General features: G+C 51.1%; 1 protein-coding gene and 1 pseudogene across 1 annotated transcript in view; one reads left to right on the forward strand and one right to left on the reverse strand.

The window, feature by feature from the left end:
• LOC111817578 overlaps window positions 1-5,882 on the forward strand; it is a 139,262-nt gene that overhangs the window by 34,257 nt on the left and 99,123 nt on the right. The gene's annotated exons all lie outside the window — the stretch shown is intronic.
• LOC111817574 overlaps window positions 884-5,882 on the reverse strand; it is a 27,805-nt pseudogene continuing 22,806 nt past the window's right edge.

Genomic DNA, 5,882 nt, shown 5'->3' on the forward strand with positions numbered 1-5,882 from the left:
GGCCCTTCCTGCACCCCTGTGTGGCTTCAGCACACCCTGTGCTCTCCTGGCCCTTCCTGCACCTCTGTTTTTACTTTCTCGTTGGCTCAGGACGCTGCCTCAGAGCTGGCTTAGCTGCGGCAGGCGGGAGCCTTTCCTGGTTGCTCCCATCCTGGTGCTGGTTTGCACTAAGTGTATCGCACCAGGATTCTCTACTTGGTTGCTGTCCTCCCTGCCACTCTGCCGTGTTGCTGCGGCACAGGCAGTACTGCTGCAGCGGGGAAAAGCCGGGGTGTGGCAAGTGAAAGCCAGCGAGTGGACAGACGGCCTGTGACGTGTCTTAGGGTTAAAATGCAAACACGGGCCAGCGAGATAGCTCAGCAGCCTAAAGCGCCTACTTAGGCAAGCTTAGGCAAGCTCAGGGAGTGCAGTTCGATCCCTGGTACCACGTACCCCACCAATCCCACCCCTGGGGCAGGCTGAGCCAGCCACCAAGAAAAAGCAGATGTTTGAATGACATTTACTGCGTGGCTAGCTGTCTGCCTGGTGTTTTGCATCCATTTATTTAAAAAAAAAAAACGGGTATTATCAGCTTCCTTTTACAAATGAGGACTCTCAGAGCGTGAAGGCAGCTCATCCAGGATGTCTCACCCAGCTAACCAGAGGTGCAGGAGGGGCTTGGACATGACCTGGGACGATGCCAAAGCTCTTTCAGGCTGTTCTTTCTCCCTAAGTGCAGGTTCAGTGGTCCTTACTTTTATATGGATCTTACTTATTATTTATGGATATGCATTTGTGTATGTTGGGACAGAAAATTAGTATGTGTGTTTGATTAAATAAAATAAAGTAATCAAGATAACTTTGGGGCTTTTAGTGCCTGACTAGTGGGATTATGAGGGTGCCCTCAAGTGTGGAGACAGAATGTGAAGACTGGAGGGGCTTCCTCGCTAGACTGTGGCTCGGGCTTCGGGGTCTGCGTGGGGGTGTTACTCAGGGGCTGGGAAGTGGAGGGTTTTTCAGGACATCGGTCAACGGAATGCTTAGATCTCAGAACCACTGGGCCGGGAAGTGCACGTGGGATGTGTTTTCAGAAAGCACTGCTATCCTGGGTGTTCACCCCCTTCCCCAGAGTGCCAGGCTGCTGGGCGTTCATCCCCTTCGCCAGAGTGCCAGGCTGCTGGGCGTTCACCCCCTTCCCCAGAGCGCCAGGCTGCTGGGGCTCCTGGCCCACGTGCCGGAGGCTTTGTCTCATCCTGTGCCTGCTCAGGGCCCTGTCCTGGCGACCTTGCCCAGAGCGCAGGCAGGCTCAGCCCAGTCAGTGGAGCTTGGCACTCCATGGCCACATGAGTCCTCCGTATTTTCTCCTGCAGCAAGCGCGGGCAGGGACAGAGGGCCTGCTGCCTTGGTAGTGTTCCTACCCCCTTGCATGTTGAGCTGACTTGAGGGGAGGTTGGCACATGGCAGGAAGTAAGTGTGGGGCTGATGACATGAAGAGAAATGAAACACGGATTCTCAGGGTCCCCACAGCCTGATAGCAGCTGCGGTGTGATGTGTTCACGGCCACGGGGTAAACACCGCTGAGGCAGCAGGCGCGCTGTGTGCGGGCTTTGGGGCTGCAGAGGAAGACAAAAGTTGGGAAGCAAGTCGCACATTAACGGTTACCCAGATGAGGCAGTGTGGGAGCGGAAGGGGTTTCCAGGTCAGGCAAAGACACAGGGGCAGGCTGGCCCAAAGCCGGGGATGGATGGGTGGAAGGCGTGCCTGCGAGAGAGGAGGATGGGCAACGAGCTGAGGAGGGAAGCAAAGGGGTCAGGAGGCCGCACGGCCCGGAGTCAGGCTTGCCACCTTCACTCCTCCATCCTCACAGCTGGTCTGGCAAGGTTGTGAGCAGATACGGTAGGCAGATTTTTTTTTTTTTTTCTCTGTCTGAGACAAAGTTTCACTATGTAGTCCAGACTGTCTTTGAACCCATTTTGTAGCTGAGGCTGGCCTTGAACTCAAGGTGATCCTCCTGCCTTAGGCTTCCAAGTGCTGGGAATACAGGTGTGCATCACCACACTCTACCTGGCAGACTTTAAAATTTGGTGTTCTGTCTGAGAGATTTTGTTTCTTTTATAGAGATTGTTCTCTTTGTAAAAGTGGCAAGCCTGAGTTGAGTGGCTCAGTCCACAGGTACACACACAGTGCCTCACACCCATCACATTTTAGGGGTGCTTGAGACCCATCCTCTTGGTCATTTTCAAATGTATTATATTGTTAATAATCCGCCCTTGTCACCATGGTATGCTGTAGAACTCCTTCTGTGGACTTAACTGAAGGCTGGCATCGTCTACCCGCCCCCCACCCCCAGCCCCTGGCGGCACCAGGTCTCTCTGTCACTGTGCGCTCAGGTCTTTAGATCCCACATGCAGACGACGTTCTGTTCTGTGGCATCTGTCTAGCTGTCCTCAATTTATTTCATCTAAAATAATATCCTCTAGTTTCATCCATGTTGTCACCAGTGGCAGAATTTCCAGCTTTGTAAGACTGAACAGCATGTTTACCACGCTTTCCAAGCCTGCTCATCTGCAGACAAGCAGTCGGGTTGTTTCCATGATTGGCTCTTGTGAGCAGCCCTTGTGCAGAGCTGCCTAAGTAGCCCGTCTGTTTGCAAGCACTGCACGTCTGAGCATAAATATTGGCTATAACGATGGGATCTCGCCCACGCCTCACGGCTGCCTGTGCAACTCGTGGCAGATGAGAAATCTGAGACTCACCTACGGGCTCAGGGTCCCGGCTGATGACAGGCCTGGGACCGGGTCCATGTCAGCACCATCCTGTGTCCTTCAGCCTGAGCCCCTTGCCCCAGAGACAGGGACCAGGGAGGTAATGCCATTTGCCTGTGTCACAGAGCTCATGAATGATAGGATCAGGGTTTGCATCCATGTCTGTCTGTCTGTCTGTCTGTCTGTCTGTCTGTCTGTCTGCAAACTGGTACCGCCTTCCCAAGTGACAGGTAGGGTCCTTTTGTCCACTAAGCTTTGACACAATCAAAGGAGATTAGAACTCTAGAAGGAAATGGCCTCAACTAGAGAAATGAAAAGAGGCCAAGAACCCTGATGAGGCCAGGGAGATGGCTCAGTAGAATACGCGCTTGCCTGGCAAGTGCAAGGGCCTGAGTTCAATCCCCGGTTCCACTAAAAAAAAAAAAAAAAGGCCGGCCTCTGCCATGTACCACTCTGCCTTGGAGCCAGCCAAGTATGGACCAAGAACTATGATAGAAATGTAGTGAAATCCCTGACTCCGACTTCCATTTGTCTTTGCTGTTCCCAATTCCTTCCAAGAACAAGTAGGGGCTGGGGAGATGGCTCAGTACAATAAGCGCTTCCCTGGCAAGAGCAAGGGCCTGAGTTCAATCCCCAGTTCCACCAAAAAAAAAAAAAAAAAAAAAAAAAGAACACGTAGCTCTTTCTGCGGTAGTGTGAGAGGCAGCAGCCGGAGCACAGATGCCACGGCAGGAGCAGCTGGGCTTCAACCCCAGCTTTCCCGGATAGCAGTGTGCTGTCACGCCGTTGCTTTCTTTCTCTGTGTACTCCTCGGAGGAGCTGTCCTGTGGATTAAAGCAACTAATATTTCTTTAAAAATTTTTTTAAAAATAGGGTCTACAGAGTCTCACTACACAGATTGGACTTGTAGTGATCCTCCTGTTTTCAACTATGCACGCCACCACGCCCAGTCTCAATCACTGCCTCAGTGTGTCCCGGGGGGCGGGAACTCCAGTCGCTGTGCCTGCCTAAGCAGGTGCTTTAATCTGCTGAGCTGTCTGGCCGGCCCTGTAAAGCAACTATTATTTGTGAAGGAATCAACCCAGGGTATGACACAAAGAACCCTGCATTGAAATTTCAAGGAATAGCACAAATTCAGCATTGGAAAATGACAGCAAGTTAGAAATGCTGCTTCAGGAGATAAGCTGTACTTCAGAGCAGAGAATCCACAGGAGGTGGGAGGACAGAGAGAGCTCACTGTTGGCAGGAGGAGAGCCCACACCCAGCGCAGGAGGCAGGCCTACTCTGCAGAGCTGTCGGGCCCTCCGCTGCCATAGGAGCCACTCTGTTTTCCCTCCCTGGTCTTCGCTACCTCCTGTCCTCAGGCCTGGTCCTCATCATCAGGGCTGGAGCAATACAGAGGTGTTTTGGGTCCTAGAGTCCCTTCCCTGTTGCTGGCGGTGACCAGGTACAGGCGGAAGACTTGTCCAGGTCTGTACTCCCTAGGCCCGTCATTGGCTTCGTGAGCACAAAATCCATTACCTGGCAGCACCATAGGAAAGAACTAACAGGCGCACGCAATGCATTTCACTGAAGGAGTTGACAGAAGCATAGTCCAGATTTGTGATGCAGTCACTAATCGGAGCATGCCCACTTTCTCCTCAGCACCATCTTGCTTGTAGTTAGTCTGCGTCTGGTCTCAGAAACATCCTGGCCTTTCGACACTGCTGAAGTGGCTCTGAACGTGGGGCACCACTCAGACCTTTGAAGACAGGGCTGTTAAGTTTGCTTCTTCATTGCCGTGTTCTGAGTGTGACCAAGTTTAGCAGGAAAATCAGTGTTGGAAATTTAGGAACGGATCACCTTGGAGTGATGCAATGGAACAGGAAGCAAAGAATTAACACCTTGAGTTTAGCATGGTTCTGTCTTTTGCGCCCCCTCTCATCCCCCTCCCTTTCCTGGTTTTCTCTCTTTTCCTCTCTCATCCTCGTTTGCTTTGTGCTGCTCTGGCAGAATACTTGAAGCCGGGTAACTTTTCGTGAAGAGAAACTTACTGGCACTAACCTAGGAAGTCTGCATATTGAGGTGCTGCCACCTGGCGAGGGCTTCGTGCTGGGTCACCCTGTCCCACAGAAGGACAGTGAGCTGGTGCAGAGAGGGGGGGGGGGACAAAGGGACTGAGCTTTGTGTGCTGTGAAGAACTTGGTTCTACAGCAAAGAAACTTCCATGGCAATTGCAGGAGCCCACTCCCAAGGGCAGAGTTGTTATGGCCAAACATCTTTTAAAATTATTTCCTCTTAGGGCTAGCGAGATAGCTCAGTAGACTGAGCACCTGCTTTGGCAAGTGCAGGGACCAGGGTTCAATTCCCCAGTGCCACATGCTGTGCTGGCCCCACCACCGGAGCATGCTAAGCCGATGAACAAGTCCTGGTGTAGTGGCACACGCCTGTCATCCCAGCACTGGGGAGGCTGAAAACGGGAGGATCACTACAAGTCCGAGCTGCATAGTGAAACCCTGTACCAGATACAAAAATGAAAAAATAAAAGTAAAATAAAATTCCTTCCTCTTAATGCAGTTATGACAATTAAGTTTTTACTCTCCACTGTTTTTGAGGGGTGCCATATTTAAACCATTGCATTGTCTTTCCACTTCCTTTTGTGTGTAATTTACCATGTCTCAAGCCACACAATATGTATGTACAGTAAACAAGGCATTTAAAAGTAAATGCCCACCCAGTTGCTCCACCAGTTAAGAGACAATGCCACGGGAGCCTGGGAGGCCTCTCCGGCATCCGCCTGACTGGTTGGACGTTTAATTTACTGAAGTTTTTCAGTGTACTTTGATCAGTGTACTCCTACGACAGTTCCATTCAGTCTGTGTATATGGTGAGTTACATTCATTGTTCTTCCCTATTTAATCAGTCTTCTTGATAAGAACCCATCCTGGTCCAGAAGGACTTTTATTGTATTTATTGTATTTCTGGATTTGGGTCAAGGTGCCCAACTGCACAGTGTGATGATGGTTTGTTTTAATTGTTTTTTTTTTTTAAATTTTATTTATTTATGTGTGTGTGTGTGTGTGTGTGTGTGGCCAGCTCAGCCCACCAGGGGGCGGGGCTGGCTGGCATATGGTGCTGGGGGATTGAACCGTGGTCCCT

The sequence above is a fragment of the Octodon degus genome, unplaced genomic scaffold, assembly GCF_000260255.1.
Source record: "Octodon degus isolate 3935 unplaced genomic scaffold, OctDeg1.0 scaffold00062, whole genome shotgun sequence".
In the NCBI taxonomy this organism is placed as follows: Eukaryota; Metazoa; Chordata; class Mammalia; order Rodentia; family Octodontidae; genus Octodon; species Octodon degus.